The sequence below is a fragment of the Excalfactoria chinensis genome, chromosome 6 (genome assembly GCF_039878825.1).
Source record: "Excalfactoria chinensis isolate bCotChi1 chromosome 6, bCotChi1.hap2, whole genome shotgun sequence".
Lineage (NCBI taxonomy): Eukaryota > Metazoa > Chordata > Aves > Galliformes > Phasianidae > Excalfactoria > Excalfactoria chinensis.
This window is the reverse complement of record NC_092830.1, coordinates 10,131,515-10,150,997: the sequence shown is the minus strand read 5'-3', so window position 1 is coordinate 10,150,997 and position 19,483 is coordinate 10,131,515. Positions and strand designations below refer to the sequence as shown.

The window sequence follows — 19,483 nt, the reverse complement described above, 5'->3', positions numbered from 1 at the left end:
GGCAAAAGCTGCTTTGAGCAGCTTTTCTCACCTCACAGACTCACGGCGGACTTCAAGCTGGCTCTGCGGAGGATTACAGACTTGGCAAGTATCATTTTTATCTGGAAACTGAAAAAACAGCAGCCAAGTGTCAGCTTCCCTGATTACAGGAGACCCCCTTGCACTGTTTTTATTAGAAAGACAACAACTGGAGTTTTCCCAGACAAAGAGCCACCGTACCACATTGGCTCATTTGAACTATGACTGTGTCTTATTTGACAAGGAGAGGCCTCACGTTCCTCTCCTTATCTGTTTGATCTGAGATTAAGATTTCCATCAATCTTCTTCAATCTTCTCATTGCAATATGCTGGCATGAAGTTACAAGGGAGATTTCTCACTTGTAACACCTATTACCACGGCTTGTCCTGAAGTGGAATACAAAATTTGACATTCAATTTTATTTTTTTCTCTGAGCATCCACTGTTTCTCTCCTAAAGTGCTTTAAAATAATAATAATAATAATAATAATAAAAAAAATATGTCCTTAAACAGGGATCTCTATTTTTGTGCTTCTCCCTTTTTAAGCATCTGTGCACCACTCGTCTCTTCCGCCATTCCCACCACTTTATTAATGAGAAGAAAAAAAAAAAAAACCAAAACCACAAAGCTGTATGGCTCGACACCGTGATTGCACTTGCTATTGTTTTATTAGTGCTTATTTCCTTTCATTCTGTCCTTTGCTACTTTCTTCCTCGTTGTAGCAATGGTACAAAATACGGCTATGGGAGGAGACACAGTGATGATTACAGAGTATATGCTGCTCCCACCAATGGGCTATGCCCGTTGCACGCCCCTTCTATGCATCAGAAGCACAAATAACTGAGCTGTGAGGAGAAGGTTCCTTTTAGGCAATTCTCTTCCACCTGGGATGTAACCCAGGCAGATGGATTGCCCTGGAGAAAGGAACCCAGGACCTGAGGGAACAGGCTGTGATACAAACGGTGTATTGCACCAGCGTCCAACCTGTCTTGGCTGAATTGAATGAAGACAAATTCTCGTGGGCCACCGTTTTACCCCAGGTTAGCCAGAGCATTTGCCAGGAACTGAGTAGTAAGATGAGCAAGGCAGTAGAATCATCATCTCAGAAACCCAAGTGGCAGCAGAATATCCAGTTTGTATTCACTCAGGAATCATCAGGCTCAGTCATCATTAGGAGGGTTTAAGCTTTACTGACCCTTCTAATAGTTCCAGTCTAGACTGTATTTGGTAACAAACTGACTGGTATCTTTGATATACGATAGATGTTATTATCTGCTATCAAAATATATTTTTTCTGTCGATTGTTACTGTAAAATCTTTCAAAACATCTGTAGGTCAAGATTTTCAGAAGTACCTCAGCATCTTAATAGCCTGAGTTCTTCTTAGGCACTTAGAAATAATCTTAGCTTTTATACAAAGAAAGAAAACACATTACCACCCCCAGAAAATGGACACAATGAAAAACAGCTCCCATTTTAGAGCACATATCAACCCTCCTTGATTTCAGTTATCAGCTTAGCAGAGGATGACTCAAAATTTTGGATGCGTTTCTAAGTGATTCAAAGACTTAAATATCTTCCCTGCCTTACTATGAAGAATCATAAGGAACTGGTACATACTCTGGATCCAGTATCAGATGATACCCAGTACAGTCACTTTCATCCTTCATTTCTGCAGATATTATCTGACACCATCATCTACTAGAGAAGTTACATCTTGTCTGAAAGGTGTTGTGAACTGAGGTGTAATCTGTCAGAAAGCTGAGCTCTTTTAGTAGAGACTCCACCAACAAGTGGATGGGCAACTCTGTTTTCACTGGTAGCTCACTCATTTCTGAAAGGAAACAAGGAACAATATTTTCCAGTAATTTTTAACATCCTCAAGGAATCACTAAGTGGATGCAATCAAAAATATAGTGAATCTCTACACCAAATGCAGGACATTGTCTCTAGCACATACAACTAAAACTAAACAGCTGTGCAATCAAAACAACTAATCCTGCTTGCTGGAGCACGCTCGTCCCTTGGGAAGAAAGAAAAGAAACAGCAGATGACCATATCAAGTGTTGCACAACTAAGAGATGCTCTGGTACTGGAAGGACAAGTAAGATTTGAAAAGTTCATCTTCTTACTGTTTTATTTGTTTTTCAGAACTATCAATTACATTAATGGGTAAACACTGAGTCTTCTACAGCGCGGGTGTAAAAACATGATATGGGCACTGCCCCTAGAGCTTCCCACAGTTACACTGCATTCTGCACATTTGAATACTCTAATATAAAAAATACTTAAATATTTTTAATAAAGGAATAAAACATGTAATCCACTAAACATCAAGAAGTCAGCCAAGTGAACCCTTGCCTTGACATCAGGAGTCAAGAGAAATTCCTGATCAAAGGCAACAAGAAAGGGATAGAGTATGCAAACACCTCCACCCCGAATGGAAAGGCTGGCAAATACAGATGTGTTCTAAGGCTGATAGGAAGTTACCTGTTAAATATCCCACTCTGTGTATCAGCCTTTTCAGTAAGCTTACAAACAGGCAATATAACAGCTATTCATATTGTGCTCATGTCTCAATTAACAGAAATAAAAAAAGAAAAAAGTAACCCAAAAAGCAACATAGGTGTTGCTAATAAATAATGAGTATGACAATTCAAAGAAGAGAGGCTAGGACTGGTGCAGTAAAGCCTACTCATCTAGACTGTGCTCTGCCTGCCAAGATAATTCAGTTAGTAGGAGATGGGGAACATGGCCCTTCTGAAAATAAAACAAAACAAAACACGGTAATAAATACAAAAACAGATTCAGACAAAAAAGAAGGGTTATATGTATGATTGAAATCAGTTGGTCTTATCACTATGGAGGAGCTAAATCTGTTTATATGCCAGACTGCTCTGTATGCAGAGAAGGCATGAACTTCCTTGCTATCAGCCTAACACTTCTCAAGATTAAAGAATCTTATGAAGGGGTAGAACTCTTGCAGCACTGACAACTTCAAATGAAGACATAGAAATCTGAAACAAATTTTTGATCTGGTGCTCTTTACCTTGCTCTATAGGACATTTACCTCAGCTTCTACTATAAAGTCACAGTAATTATGGAGCAGGTTAGAAAAAAATAAACTTTTCCTTAACTCTCTGGCAGCCAATACCCAATGCATCTGCTTGAAGTTTCTCACATTTCTCTAGTTCACAAAGCACGTAATTGAAAATTCAACAGGTAAATCAAGTATTTGGTCAACAAACTGTTGGACACTCACTTTTCAAGCTGCTCGTCTTCCCTACAGCTCAGAACATCAAGGCTATGATTCATTTATTTACACTGAAAAACACTGAATATTCCTTTTGCAGACTCATCCTCGTACTTGTGCATCAGCAGGTATTTTTGTAAGCTGAATCACAACAGTCAAGGCAATATTTTGAGAGACTGGAATCCTCATTAAACTAGGATGAGGTAATATGCAACTAGAAATAATATTAACCCAAACTTCAACCGAGTTAATTTTTTATTAGCAGCAGATGGAAGAAATAAAGACAACCAGAAATTACCTAGAGCCATTCTCCCACTCTGATGACAAATTAAAATATTCAAGTTGTGTTTTTGGAGATCAGAATACTTCAGCATTGTCACAGCTTCTCAATTTTCAAAATCCTATGCTCCTTACATCCAACCAGTTATCTTTTATAGCACACAGTATTCATCTGAAGAAGTACAGAGTCAACTAAAAACAGAAAAACAATGAACCACAATGAGAATTAATGCTATCAAAAGTCATTGAAATTTGAATCAACACTTGGAGCACACAGTACTCAAACTCTATTAGATATCTGTGTATTAAATAGGGTTTGTCATCAACTATGCTTGCCCTATGAACTAGTTTTGAGGTTGCAAAGCTCCAATGAATTCGTTTCCCTACATTCTTCACAATAGCCACTGATAAATGACTTGGTATGTTTTTCCTCATCTACTTAAAGCCTTGATGACTGAAGATTGCATAGAAAGTTATCCAACTGAAAACATTCACAGCTTGAGGCAAGAATGTATATACATAACAGCTAAATGCCATTTTGTGTTTGTGGCATAAATTCTAAAGGATGCTTGCAACAGACAGCATTTTACTAGAACAAGATCACTGTGCATAAAGAAATAAGGAACCGGAGCTCACTTTTTCCTCTTCCCTGTTTACTGCTGTTGTGGATCATTTCCAGAGGTCAGTCTTGCAAAGAAAAAAGCTTAGTAGAAAAAGGATTCAGTACCTCAGCCTTTCCTCTGTTCTGTGTCACAAGGTCCCCACCTTAATTAGTAACAGACCCACATGTCATCTGGTCTTCCTTTTGGGTCCCTGCTTCTTCCTTGACAGGGACACCCACTCTGACACCTGCCGAACAACTAGCATGAGCTGTGACACAAAGTGCTGCATGTGTCTGGGAGCTGCACTGCACGCTGTGTTTAAGTACAGGTCTTTCTCACACACTGAAGAAGTGCTGCTTGACACTCCTGAAGCTGCACTAAAAGCTGCAGGCACCCTGGGGCAAATGGCAGCAAACCAAACTGGTAGAAACTCCTACAGATTCCTTTGGCCCAAACACTTTTGGTTCCCCCTTACCTTGATCTCATCTAGCATTAAGATAAAAAAATTATACAAACTTCCCTGATAATTTATGCAAAGCTTACCTGTTTACAGAAGAAAATACATGTTCTGTATGCTCAATTTAAAATTATAAGCTGTATTTAAGTCTCCTTGCCCTATGCAAACTGTTTGTCTCCCTTTAAGCAGAGTGCACCTCCATAGCACTGAGCATGATTTCAAAAGTGATAATTATTAAAAAAAACAAATCCATGGGAATCTGTGGTACCAAAGCCACGTACAGATCTGTATAAACAACCCGAGGCTGGAAAGTACTGGTAGGTGTTTCCTAAATGGTAGCATGTAATCCTATCCCCTAAGAGACAGAAAATCATGCAGAAACACCTCCAGATTTGACGCTTACTAAAGCATGAACTAATCTAACTGAATGATGTTATCCAACTTAAGATGAAGGACGCTGTGCATTTCTAAAGCAAAACATATGGCTGCTCTTATATTGTTCTAAAGACAGTATCATGTGAATATATCAGCATTTTAATGCTCATTTAGCACCACCCTCCTTTCATATTATCTCCAAATGGCAGAACTGAACAGTTTTTCCATTAACACCAATTCCCAAAACACAATATATAAAAAAATAAATAAATATATCACAGAACCACCAACTGTTAATGCCTTCACTGCTAAGGGGCATTACAAACCAAAGTAAAACACAGGGCTGGCAAAATCACGGTACTCCACAGACAGTGGAGCAGAATCCACTTGTGCAGCATGAAATTCAAAAGCCTTTTGTCAGGCTGGAACATTGTGCACTGGCTGGCACCTGTTTGGAAAGATACTAAAATGAAACTCTCTGGTAAACACTGTCAGGATACAAAGTGACAGTCAGTTGGATGAACAGGAGAATATAGGAAAACACCCAGAAGTAACAGACTCAGGCCGGCACAGCTGGGTTTGGATTAGGCACAGAAAGAAAGTGCAGATAATATTTATACCTACATTTAATATTCAAATTAATTTGCATGGGAACACTTCGTTAAGGTGAGCTGTACATAAGTGATTTCATTTCCATTTATATTCCATCCTGTATTTGAAGTATGTTTCAAGAGGTACTGCACTATGTTTCAATACTTTAATCACCGTCCTGTCCAATTCAACAATATACACAATTTCACTACTCTTGTTAGAGGCATGGTCCAGAGAAAACAGCAGAGGAGAGGAACAGCATTTCTATTTCAGCTGCTGAAGTACCCAATAACTTTGGGTGTCACCTAAATCTTCAAACAGAATCAATCCAGGCATACTTACAAGGATCAGTAAGTAGTCCTATTGCTAATATAGGGCAAGCACTCCAGAGATTATATACAGAGGAATGTATTCTAATACAACATGCATGAAAAGTTGATTTTGATACTCTTCCAGTACAGTTCTTTACATTTAGAAGAAATGCATATAACTGTTCTTAAAGCAGTCCTTGTTGGTACCAGCATGTTATCCAACAAGTTCTGTTTTCACTCTGCATGAATACACAATATTCAGGGGTGTTCTTGTCTTTAAATTCCACATAGATTAGCTTAACTTCAGCCCACAGAAATTTTAAAACATGTTACTACCTTAACCTGTAACCTAGTTCTTAAAGGTTTGTTTGGCCATATTCTAGTAGTATTCGTTGCCTACTTACCGCAGAGATACTCTCTGTGAAGGGCATGCCCCAGCCTTATTTCCTCTTCAAAACAGAGAAACCAGTCTTGGAGCTGTGTTACCAATACTTTGTTCCAATGACTCTTACCTGAGCTTAGATAAAGGAGCTTCATGGAAAAAAAAAAAAAATAAATAACAGGAAAAGACGGTACTATACTAACCCCTTTTCACCTACAGTTTTACACTCGAGAACAGAGATGATTTCTACTTCTAGTGTCTCTCTAGCACTTTTCCTGTTTGTTTCTTGCTCTCCTCTAGATATCTGAACTCTGGAAAAAGTAGAAAAATAGAATCAACAGAACATGGCTCTTACTCTGGAGAATGATTATCTATGCTAATTATACCATAAGAAATAACAGGGAAGACAAATGTTCTAGTGCCCCCACCACTCTTATTTTAAAAAACACCTTTCTTATATAGCCAATCTATATCTCTAATCTGAACTATTTCCCCTTCTCCTATCACAGAGGACCCTGCTAAAGAGTCCATATCCTTTATTTGTCATCACCCCACTTTAGATACTGAAAGGCTGCTATCAGATCACCTTGAAGCTTTCTCTTCCCCAGGCTTAACAGCCCCAGATCTGTCAGCTTTGTTGTAGAGGTGTTCCATTCCTTGGATTGTTTCTGTGGCCCTTCTCTGGATGTGCTTCAACAGGTTCGTACCTCTCCTGTACAGAGGATTCCACATCTGGATGCAGAACTCCAAGTGAGATCTCACAAGTGCAGAGCAGAGGGGCAGGACCACCTCCCTCACCCTGCTGGTCGTGCTTCTTTTGATGCAATCCTGGATGCAGTTGGCTTTCTGGGCTGTAAGAGCACATCGCTGGCTCACATTCAACTTGCTGTGCAACAGAACTCCAAATAATTTTCCATAGGGCTGTGCACAATTTTTTTTTTTTCTCCCCAGGCATGTAATGATAGCAAAAAGTAGGCATGACCATAGTGCAAAACTGCACTTGACTTGGTTGAACCTCAAGAAGTTCACCCAGTCCCACTGCTCAAGCCAATATATGACCTGAAATAGAGTTGTTGGGGTACTCTCCTTTTAAGAGGTTTTCAGTAAAAACAAAATATCTCAGCTTGTGCTCCTCCTAAGGCCTCTTAAATCACTGGCAAGAAGAACAGGCATTTCAAAACCACTATTATCTGCTGTGCAACACAAGTATATCTTCAGGTGAATCTTCAGGGAATTATTAAGTCTTCAGCTAGAGATAGTATATATACTCATAAGCATACCAAAGATCAACTTAGAAAAATGATATAATTCTTTTCTATCTCTTCCTTGTCCCTTTTCTGTAAACTATCTGGCTTGCAAGACTCAACAAGTAATGAAGGTAACGTAATCAGGCTTCTCATATTCTGCAGTGAGCTTTCACATTGGAATCAATGCAGAATAAAGAGTCTGTCTAGAGACAGTTCATAGCTTCTAGCAGTGAAGATTCCACATACCTGGTGGGAAAAACTTGCTGATGTTTCCCTAACACTTGGAGTCTAAAGTCACATAAGAGTTGCATTTCCTTCGTTCTTACAACTAAATGAACAACAGAAAATAGATGACAAACTGAATTGCATAGCTATCACCCCTGATAGGATGATCACAGGTCAAGACAGAAGGTCAGTTTTACCCAATTGTTCCCAAGACCTTGCATCCAGTTCAATCTTTGATATTTTTAAGAAACAACAACATTCTAATGATTATTGAACTAATGATTAGTTTCAGAGCTCCAGCAATGTCTTTTGGTCAATATCTATTCTCAACTGTACAAGTGTCTATTTGTTGTAGCTGTTTAGTTTTTGTTTTTCAGTTCTGCTAAGCATTACTGTTAAAATCTTAAAATGCAACATCTATTATTATTATTTTTATTCCAACGTTAACTGATTCACCCCAAGAGGTGCTCTTCTAGTTTAATTTCTTCCTAAAGGAATCCAATTCCGGTCATACTAACCAAAGCACAATATCTAGCATAAATTAAGTAATATGCCTGTTATTTTCTATCCAGCAAGAAATGTATTTAAGGTTTACCCATACAAGGAAGCTTCACACAATTTCTACAGATGTTAATTCTGTCACATAACTCTTAGCATTCATGCAACTTAAAAAATAGTTTACAGCAGCTACAAACAATACAATAAGAAATGCCACTGATTTCTATTATTTATCAGATAAGTCTAAAGGACTTTATGAAATAATCACAGTGACTGAATAAAGTATCTATATGCATCAGCATGACAGTGACTCATCTGCTGCATTTCAAGAGCATTGCGGGGCACCGAGCTGCATTTCAAGAAGTAATACTGCCCCGGAATTCTTTGGCAGGCCACTAAGTTTAAACAACCTGTACAAAACCAATATTCTCTCTTAACACCACTGCTTTAAGGGCATTCCTCTCTGAGAAGATCTGAATGATTCTTAGGATGAAAGGTGCTGTAAGGATATATTCAGCACACTATGTGGACTCAAAATACAGATACTGTGTCTTTAAAGTCATTTGTATGCTGACCTCAGGGCATATTGAGATAAATTACTTCTACTTCAAGACTAATTTGCAAAGAAAAAAGCTGCACAATACACAGAATGAGCAAATTATCTATAATGAATATCAGGTCCAAGTCTCCAAGTAAAAATCCCCCTTGTTTAACAATCGTGTAGGTCCATAACTACCACAGCACATGTGAAGGCAACATAGAAGAAATGCCAAAATTCCATCATGTCCCAAACAGCATACAGTCCTATCAAAACACAGAAAGACAAAACCTTCACTGTATAGAGATCATTTGTACTACTACGTGGTCCTCTGCTTAGCAGTCAAAGTCACATTTGTCAAGACAAACGCTACATGGTCCAGCACATCTCAGTCTTATGCATTTGAATAGTGGCAGTTTCAGCACAACTTCAGCAAGCAGTGGTGTCAGTCACTGACAGGCATCCACTACGAACCAGTTCTCAACCAGTATAATAATTCATAATGACATGAACTGGTTGGTAAGGACTGCAGTGCAGAAAAGTCTTCTAAGCTTCAGCACTAGTACTTCAACAGGAAGCAGATATTGTTAAGCAGCCCTATGTCAGGCTTTTTAAATAGGCAGATTTACTTCAAGCTGATATTGATTGATTACAAGTATAGGAGTCTGCTTAAGATTATTCAAGTGCATGAAGACTTTATTAACAGAGGCACGTGGAAACGTGATGTAAATTATTGGATACATAGGATACTTCTATTGCAAAAACCAAAATGATCTCAATTTGGTCTCAGAAACTTTAAACATACCCAGGGAGAAAGCCTTACACCTTTACACATGTCACTGTCTTACCTGATGCCTGCAGTCACAGAATCATAGGCATTGGAAGGGACCTCTTAGAGTTCATAGAGTCCAAACCCCTTGCCAAAGCAGGCTTCCTACAGCAGGCCGCATAGGCACACCTCCAGAGGAGACACCACAATCTCTCTGGTTAGCCCGTTCCAGTGCTCCATCACCCTCCATCTTTCACTTACTGGCACAGAACTTCCTGTGCTCCAGTTAACAGCCATTTCCCCATCTCCTGTTCCCACAGACCACTAAAAAGAGACTGGCCACGTCCCTTTGTCTCCTACAATTAAGATATTTATAAACATTAATCAGATGCCCTCTCAGTCATCTTTTGTCAAGGCTGAACAGACTCGCTCACAAGGGAGGTGAACCAGGCACTTCTACCTTCATCCAGACTCTTTCCAGGAGACCCCTGTCTGTTTTGTACTGGGAAGCCCAGATCTGGATGCAGTACTCCAGGTGAGGCCCCCAGGGCAGAGTAGAGGGGAAGGATCACCTCTCAACTGGCTGGCCCTGCTCCTTTTAATGTACCGCAGGATTCCATTGGCACTCTTGGCCACAAGGACATACTGCTGGCTCATGGCCAGCCTTTCATCCAGGACCCTAGGTCCTTCTGCACACAGCTGCTCTCCAGCAGGTCATGCAGCAACCTGTACCAATACTTGAAACTGTTTCTTCCCAGGTGCAAGACTCCACGCTTGCTTCTGTTAAACCTCATCTGGTTTCTCGCTGCCCAGCCCTCCAGCCTGTCCAGGTCTTCCTGAACAGCATCACAGCCATCAGGTGTGTCAGCCACTCCTCCCAGCTTTGTATCATTGGTATTCTTGTGAGAGCGGACACTAACTCCTCATCAAGGTCATCAGTGAAGATATTGAACAAGAACAGATCCATCTCTGACACCCAGGGGAACACTGCTAGTTACAGGCCTCCAACTGGACTCCACACCACTGATCACAGAATGGCCCAGGTTGGGAGGGACCTCAGGGGTCATGAAGCCCCAACCCTCCTGCCTTGCAGGGACACCCAACTTCCACATATACTAGATCAGGTTGCCCAGGGCCCCATCCAACCTGGCCTTCAACTCCTCCAGGGACAGGGCACCCACAGACTCCCTGGGGAGCCTGTTCCAGTACCTCACCACTCTCCTAGTAAATAACTTCCCCCAAACATCCAACCTAAATCTTCCCTCTTTCAACTTAAAACCATTTTCCCTTGTCCTAATATTATCTGCCCTTTCAAAGAGCTTACTCCCCTTCTGATTATTGGTACCCTTCAGGTACTGAAAGGCTGCAATGAGGTCACCCCACAGCCTTCTTTTCTTCAAGCTGAACAAGACCAGCTCCCTCAGCCTGTTTTCATAGGGGAGGTGCTCCAGCCCCCTGATCATCTTCACAGCCCATCTTCGATCACCACTCTCTGAGCTCAGCCAGTTATCAGCCCACCTCACTGTTCACTCATCTATCCCACACTTTCACAGCTTTGTTATCAAGATGACATGGGAGACAGTGCCAAAAGCCTTGCTGAGGTCAACATAGACAATACCCACTGCTCTCTCCCATCTACCAAGCCAGAGACACCATCATAGAAATCTATGAGATTGGTTGAGCTCAATTTCCCCATGGTGAATCCATGCTGACTATTCCTGATAATCTTCTCTTCCAATCACTTGGAGACGCATCCTGAACAAGCTGTTCTGTCACATTCCCAGGAACAGAGGTACAACCGATTGACCTCTGGTTCCCCAGATCCTCCTTCTTGCCCTTCCTGTACTGACACTGGCCATTCTTCAGTCTTCAGGCTTTTCTTCTGTTCTCCAAGACCTGTCAAAGATGACAGAGAGCACCTTCAGCAAACATCTGTCAGCTCCCTCAGCACACATGGACATACCTGCACCCATGACAGCCCTCTCCTCCCTCAGCACCCAAGGGGAACTCCAGATATCAGAGCTCCCCAAAGTCAACGTTACGGACTGCACCTTCCACTCCCCCCCCCTCCTTGAGGATGTCCACCCAGGTGCCCACATGAGCCCAGAGAGCCTGCATCTCCTTGGTCTGGTTTGCTGCCTCAGATTAGCTGCTGTGACTGATGCTCACCATGGTAATTATAAGAGGCAGCAGCACCCCAGAGTTCTCAGAGGAGAGGACCCTCCCTGCTCCCTGACAAGTGCCAGGGCATCCATCTAACAAGCATTCCCTGTTCGTAAGTTCTGCTCACAGTGCTCCTGTGTTGCCACACTCCCAAAGCGGAGCTGCTTTTATACAGAAAGGAGGTTGGCTGCCATCACTCCCAGCTCCACTCACACCACAGCAGCACAAGCACAGCTCCTGCCTGATCAGAGGGGGAAAGACAGGCAGGGCGGGGGGGAAAATGTGTCTGGGGGCTGCCACACTGACCAAATGCCACAGTTCTGGGGGTAGGTTCTGTTTACCTCTCTGCCACGATCCCTTGTTGCAGTCTATCCATGTGGGTATGTAAGGTCCTCACTAAAACAGCCATTACCTCTCTGTTACTTTAGGGGCAACCTTCAAGTTTTCACAGTTCATGTGTAGATTGTCAGGAATGTAATTGTGGCACTGAGAAAAAATAAATCATGGTAGCCATGATTAAGAATATTATCATTCATTTACTGTATTTCCATTAACATCATAGGACCTGAAATTCTGAATATCTCCTATCTTATCCTTTTACAGATATTTCATCTCACATACTGTAAAGGAGGCATCAGTTTTATTGTGGCTTTATAAAAGAAAAAAATTAACTGGGAAAAAATAATTAAATCTGACTATACACAATAGCCACTCATTTTCCATACAGTGTCTTTGTGTGTATACAACAAATGAATATTAGGGCATTTATATTCTATACACAGAGCTATGCAGAAATTCACATAACAGGGTCCATACAGCAGCAGCTTGATACTTCCAGCAGCGTAGCTTTTTTAGCACTGCGGATAAACTGAGCACCTCTCAGCAGAGACCTTCTCAGTTTTTAAATGCTACAGAGAACTAAAAACACCTCCCAAAAGCAGGACCAGGTACCAGATACCCATATCTCCTATATCACTTTCCTGTCCAGTAAGCAACACTCAATGAGCAAGTTTCATTTTATTTCGACTATCCTACCTTGAGGATGACTAATTCTGGTTGTTATATAAATTAATAACTGGTTTATGTATATATATATATATATATATTTTTATGAAAGAACAAATGTATGTCACAAAGATATTGGATAGAAAATTAAAAATGAACTAAAAAACACATCCTCGAATCTTCAAACAATTTGCAATTCATTTGCCATAGGATTTCATGCTCAGTATAATTTACAGAAGGTGAAAAAGACTTAGGACATATGCAAAGGCTGATAAACACAGGGAACTAATTATGGTTGAGCCAGGCACTGAACTGCAGCTTTCTGAAGGGTGGAAGGATACCTCATGAAATGTACACTGCAAGTCTGTCTTGTTTGATGTTTCCTAAGCATTTGCTACAGGCAGCTGTTAGACATAGGATAGCGGACTAGCTGAACTTTGGAACTTCATACAAACTCATACTTTTACATATTAACCTTACATACCTCTGGTACTTGATTTAAGCATTTCAGGTGTTCCACAGAGGAGAAAAGATATTCACACCTGCAAGATAGGAGAAGTTCAAACATATTCCATACAGACAGGTAACACTGTTAATTTTAATTAAAATTAGGAGTTCAGATTCATCAGCACTCAGTCTGTCTCCAGTGCGCTAAGCTGAGGTAATAACACTGATATTAATTATAACCACAGCTGAAAGGATGAGAAGACAGCGTTTGGAGGTAAAAAGCCATTACCTTCAGTCTGTACTCTAAGGAATAAGGACATTCCCTCACATTCTAGTAATACTTCGACCGACTTATATCATCTTCATGTAGCAGTTTACTAGAATAACAATTTCTTCTCAGAATTCTGATTGCAACATAAACGTGAGGCAAAACAGATACATACTCATTTAGGAAAACTTAACTGGCTACTGATGCACCTAGACAGCAGTTCAACACTACTAATAATGAAAGGTTAAATTAAAACAGACAAAACTAACAACACAGGAAGATAAACTTGCAAACATAACAAACAGAGGGAAGTTAGCAGATAATGAGTTCCTAATTTCTCTTTAAATGGCTCTCAGTTTGTACGCCAGGCAATTAAGACTTAGTTTACAGCTGAGGATACAGTTAAAAGTGTAAGACTCTAGGATGAAAAATGAATATTTTATTCATTATTTTTTAAAGAATATGGTAAAGATTAGTTTAGCGTGAACACAGATTTTAAGGCACAAAGAAAAATGACCGGCACTTCTTTGAAGAAACGCTATTTGTAGATCATAGCTCCTCTGAAGTACACTTTTGTAACACAATATCATCATCAGTCCCAGCTTCCAAATACTGAGTGTAGACGTCACAGGATCTGCCATAGCACTCACTGCCTTAATACAGAACTGCTGAATGGAGAATATCACTGAGATCCACAGTGTTTCTTTAGCAAGTTTCTAAGTCATATGAACAAAATGCACAATAACGGACTGACTGGTCCTCACCCCGGAGGCAGATCGCTTCCATAGTAAATGAGTACTAACCAGCATTCCTCCTTGCTTCCGGTTACAAACTAGATTTCTACTTTCTACTTATAAAAACAAGCTACTTAGAATCCAAATGTAGCAGAACACCCCAATTACTGAGAGGAATGGCATGCACTGCCAGGATGCGTCTACAGATTCTGAGAAAGAAAAGGTTCACAAAGCTTCTCATAGAGTCACAGAATCATTAAGGACAAGAGAAACCACTAAGACTATCTAGTTCAAACCATCAGCCCATCACCACCACGCCCACTAACACTGGTCACTCTGTGTGTCACTACCCTTTTCTTCAAAAACCTCAAGAACAGAGAAAATATTTGAAGATATGGCAGAAAATAGTGGAAAACTGACTTGAATGTTTATAGTATAAATTGTTGTATTCAGTGATATAAATTACACAAATGAAACCTAGTCTTCATGTTAATAAAATGGTTCAGAAAGGTTGATAAAGACTATTTACATCTCTCCATGTATCAACACAAATTTTGTTTAGTGCAAGGTGGGCTTTATTCAGGTCAACCAAAAAACAAGGGTCTCTTTCTCACAAAACAGAAATCCTTCCAGTTTGCATTTGAGAAACATTTGTAGCCAAGCAGCTCCCACAGTCACAAATCACCTTACAACACAGAGAGGGACCACCCTAACCTATTCATGTCATCGAAGCACAAGAGCAGGGCCGGACAGAAGCAACACATCTTAAAAAAAAGCTATGAAAAAGAAAGGCACAAGGAGATGGAAACACTTACATAAACAATAGCTGCTGTTCATCTCCTTCCAGTATTTACATACTGCAATAAACTCCAAACAATCACTATTTGCTTTTTTAATTATTATTATTATTTTGGAGCCTTTTGTGTTGTTTTTGTTCCAGACACATGGTCAGTTGCTTTGTTTCCCCCCATTAAACCACAACCTACAGACTCCAGAAACACTGTATTCTAACAGTCACAGGACTTCAGCTTGGGCCCTTAAACCAGACTAAAAAAAAACAAGTTCGTATATGTTGTCCTGCAAATTATAGGTGGGTAGATGTCCAGGAGAAAGTTACCAGGGTTACAGGGATAAGGAGGAGAAATAAGTCAAGAAGTACTTGTAGACTGAGAATGGGAGTTCTATAATACAGAACACTGCACTGTTTTAAAAATCAATAAATTCAAAGATTTGTTACTTTCTACAGTGCAATTGCATTAAGGATTACTCCTTTTTAACCAGATTTTATTATATGGAGTAAAGAAGCATTTGCTGCTCTATACAAACAAGTAGTTCAAAATAGCTATACTCATATCCAAACCACAACACCACACACCAACTCAAACATACACCCACACAATATACACCTTCTATTGCCCCCTCAAACAAAACCACACTAACACCAGCACAACAAAACACCACATGAAACAAACCTACCTGGAGACTCTGCAGCTCCTGACCCAGGGAGGGGACTTCACTCCACAGTGCCGCACCACACCAGATGAAACATGCTCCACTCCTGCAGGCATCACCTCTCCCAACTCCATTCCTTGTGCACACCCTCAGCCTGAAAAAGAAAACCCACATACCATCACTCTCAAACAAAATGAATGGGCCTCTGACGCCAAGGGACAGCATGCACCAGCCAAGAACACAACAACACAACTCACCTCCCTCCACAGAGGCTCTGCAGTCACACCAGATGCCTGCTCTGTCCTTGAAACTGCTGGAAGAGCTCCTCAAATCGCTTCTGAAGGGCCACCAGGGTGCACAGGCTGACCTTCTCACCCTTTCTGAACACTGCAGGGACTTGGGCTGTCCTTTGGTCCTCAGACACCCTTCCTGTAGAAAAGAACAGAAAGAACAGGATAGGGAGCTCTTCAGTACTCACTTCTGCCAGTTCCTTCAGCACACACAGGCATGTCCAATTAGGGTCTGGGAATATGCAGGCCTCCTTTTTGCCTAAATCACCTTTGACCAGCTCCACCACGCTTGAGACAAACTCCTCCTTCCTCAAAGCCTCTCTCGTCTCACGCCCCCAAGGAGCAGTCACAGCAGCCACCGGAGGGCGTTGGGCACCTCCGCCTGCTTACATCCCGTTTCACCAGCTGGTCCCCATCGCAGCAGGCCCACGCATTCCCTCATCTCTACTTTGCCTTTGGCAAACTTGACAACTTCTGTTAAGTTTCCATTAACTTCTGTAACCAAAACCCCCGGTGATGTTACCCACCTTTACTGCCTCTTGAGCCTCACCCGCCGGCTCTCCTAGGTCTTCCTTCATCCGGAGGCACGGCACGGGGAGTTCTGGTTCTCTCCACGGTCCCTTACCCTGAAAACAACACAGCCATCCCAAACGCGTTCCGGTCGGGCAAGCTGTCCCGACGCGTCTCCGGGATGGGAACGACATCGCGCTCCTGAACTTACAAATAAGGGGCGGCGAGTGGAATAGGTGGTCCCACCCTGCTCGCTCCCACCGCTGGAAGCGGAAGGGGCCGAAGAACCCGAAAAACCCTTCTCCGGTGGTTCGGCCGCGGCCCCCAGCTTATCTAGCTGCTCTCAGATGCTCACCGCTCCCACCGTCTCGCCGGTTCGGGCTGACGACGGGCTCCGCTGCAGCCTTCGCTCAGCCTGAAACAGAACAAAACTTGCTGCAGCAGCCCTTTGCTTTGCTTCCTATTCCCAGCAGCACCGAGAACGGAGGAATATGGCCCCACTCCGTTCGCTTCTACCGGAGAGATCGGGAGGACCTGACGGCGCCGCTAAAAAGCCCTGAGGGGCTGAGAGCGCCCCGGGGCTGCGCTGGGACTCGGGGAACAGAGCGGCAGCACCCTCCGAAAACGCGACGGCAGCGGGACGGCGATGTTACCCCGCCTCCGAGAAGCCGGAGGAGCCCGGCGAGAGCCCCGCGTCGGCCCCGAACGGAGCGCGGCGGGAGCCCGGCGTCCTCCCGCTGCGGGCGGACGGCACCGAACGGCTCCCGGGAGCTCGCCGCCTCCACGGTCCCGGCACTACCTGATCGGCTCACCGGTCCGGGCTGATCTGCATCGGGAGACGTCTCACTGCAACCTGAAACAAAACAGCACAACACGCAGAGAACGTGACATAGAATCCCAAGGTCCCGTATTAAAAGCAGCCCCCCGCGGTACTTACCAGCCCCAGCTGCACTACGACCGGACACAGCAGCAGAACCCGCTCCGGCTCCCTCGACTGATGAATCCCAGAAGCTCCTCTCGTGGCTCCCGACGGCTTCTGGAGGAGCTCAAGAGGCGTAGGGGGCGGAACATCCCCGGGCTGCCGACGAGCAGCAGCTGCGCCCGGGTGGCCGCGGCCCCGCGGCACCTGACAGTCGTGGCCTCGTTAGCGCCGGCCGGGGGCCCTGACAGCTGAATCATCCTTCCAAAGAGCGACCCCAGCCTTAACGGTTTCCAGCGGCCCCTGCTGTGTGCTGTTTCTGCTTCCACTTCCCTCTCCCTTTGTTCAAAAACAAAACAAAACAAAACAAAAAACAAACAAACCAAAAACAAACAAACAACAACAACAATAACAAAAGTTTGTTACACATGTACAATAATTGTGCCTGATGGAGAAAACATGACTGAAGGCAGCAGTGAAAACATGGGAGCAATGATGTGACTGATTCCCCAGTGGGTTAATGATGCACTCGAGAAAATTGCTGACGTGAAATCTGAAGCATAGCTATACAAATGGTTCTGTATGGTGTTGCTTGGGATTGTGCTCACATGTCACTTAAGGTAGAAATGCTTTTGGTGAGATTTCAGTTATCTCCAGATATGGACACGGGTACTCTGTAAAGACTTCAGTGATGAAAATTCCCTTTACATAGCAGTTTTGTTCTTAATTTTAAATCCTGACAGTTGTACTACACTCATTTACATTTCTTATGATGGTAGAACTGTGAATGTTTGTATCGCATGCTGTTATGGATATATCGGTCACAGCCATCAGCGGCATCAGACAGGAAAAGAAGAGAGATCTGAAAATGCAGAGTGAGGTGAGAGGTCCTTCTGAGGGTGTGCAATAAGTTGCAGCGTTCTCCGGGAGAAGAAGCGGTTTGGTGATGGCTCCTCTCACAGCCAAGCAAAATCCTTACATTTACTTAAACGCTGTAAGGGAAGTGTTCTGGGAGACAAGGAGAGTCATAGCGCACAGCTTATAACTATTAGTGTGAGCTGTTGCTACTTTCTGTTTCTTTGAGTGAGCACTTTGCCGGACTCTCTGAAAATGCCTGACGTCTCTTATCTGATCACCTGATGAGTTCAAGATAGGAGGAACTGAGCTTTGAGTTACTATCAGCTTTATGCAAAGGATGAGCTGAAGAATCTCTCTGACTCTGCAGGTGGAATGAGAAGGCCTTGCAGGATATGTGGCTGTTAAATACTCTTAAGAGCTATAGCCCAAAACCTCCTTTAAACTTGGCCCAGGTGGCCAAGAAGGCCAATGGAATCCTGGCTTGGATCAGGAACGGTGTGGTGAGCAGGACTAGGAAAGTAATCCCACCCTTGCACTCAGAATTGGTGAGACCTCACCTAGAGTAATGTGTTCGGTTTTGACACCTCAAAGGACGGGCATTTTAAACCTAAATTTGATCGTGCTAGCGGTCATTCTGTGTTTCATTCATTTGAAGAGGTAATATTTCTACAGTACAGAACTGCTTTAAGTGAGCTCTGTGGACTGGATCCCTGGTTGTCGCATGTCACTGACATTTTGCAGGTTGAAATGTTCCAACCTAAGCGTGGTATTTGGTGAAAAAATGAGTTACATCTCAAGTGATCAGCCCCACAGTTAGGTTGGATGGGAATGTGAAGAGTTTAAATCTGCTTTGAAGAGCAGTTCATTGGGCTGTGTAAATATTTGGTCTTTTCAAAGGCTGGAGACTAAGTCACAGGGGACTCAAATTTCTTGTTTCTGTGCATTAAGCCAGTAGTTGACCTGCTTCAAAATTCAAACCTCTTCATCCCAAATGTATATACTGCTGACTATTCTGCTCTTTCATAATGCAATGCAAGGCAGAAGAGTCGTATTGTAGATTTCTGTTTGGAACATAAGTTGCCTAAAATAGCAATCATAAATTTTAAAAAAACCTTGTCCTTCAATTCTCTCAGAACTTGACTAGTGGGATCATTGCAAAACAGTGATAGAGAGGCAATAAATATCGATACCTATTTGGCTTCTCATACTTGAGACATTCAGATGCATCTTAGCAAGGCAGATGCTGGAAGCCCATTTGAAATTAATATTTCTCTAAACAAAAGACTTCAAAT

General features: G+C 42.4%; 1 long non-coding RNA gene across 3 annotated transcripts; it reads right to left on the bottom strand.

Annotated features, from left to right (window-relative positions):
* Positions 1 to 1,659: 1,659 nt before the first annotated feature.
* On the bottom strand, positions 1,660 to 17,649 carry LOC140254211 (uncharacterized). Of its 3 annotated transcripts, XR_011904098.1 has the most exons (7): positions 17,352 to 17,649; positions 16,931 to 17,267; positions 16,626 to 16,829; positions 16,432 to 16,530; positions 15,872 to 16,043; positions 15,639 to 15,768; positions 1,660 to 1,852 (listed from the first exon to the last, which is right to left on the bottom strand). It is a non-coding gene; the product is annotated as an uncharacterized lncRNA (long non-coding RNA). The 3 variants fall into 3 exon arrangements; XR_011904097.1 differs by lacking the exons at positions 1,660 to 1,852; positions 15,639 to 15,768; positions 15,872 to 16,043 and having other exon boundaries at positions 16,119 to 16,530; XR_011904099.1 differs by lacking the exons at positions 1,660 to 1,852; positions 15,639 to 15,768; positions 15,872 to 16,043 and having other exon boundaries at positions 16,119 to 16,530; positions 17,214 to 17,267.
* Positions 17,650 to 19,483: the final 1,834 nt, after the last annotated feature.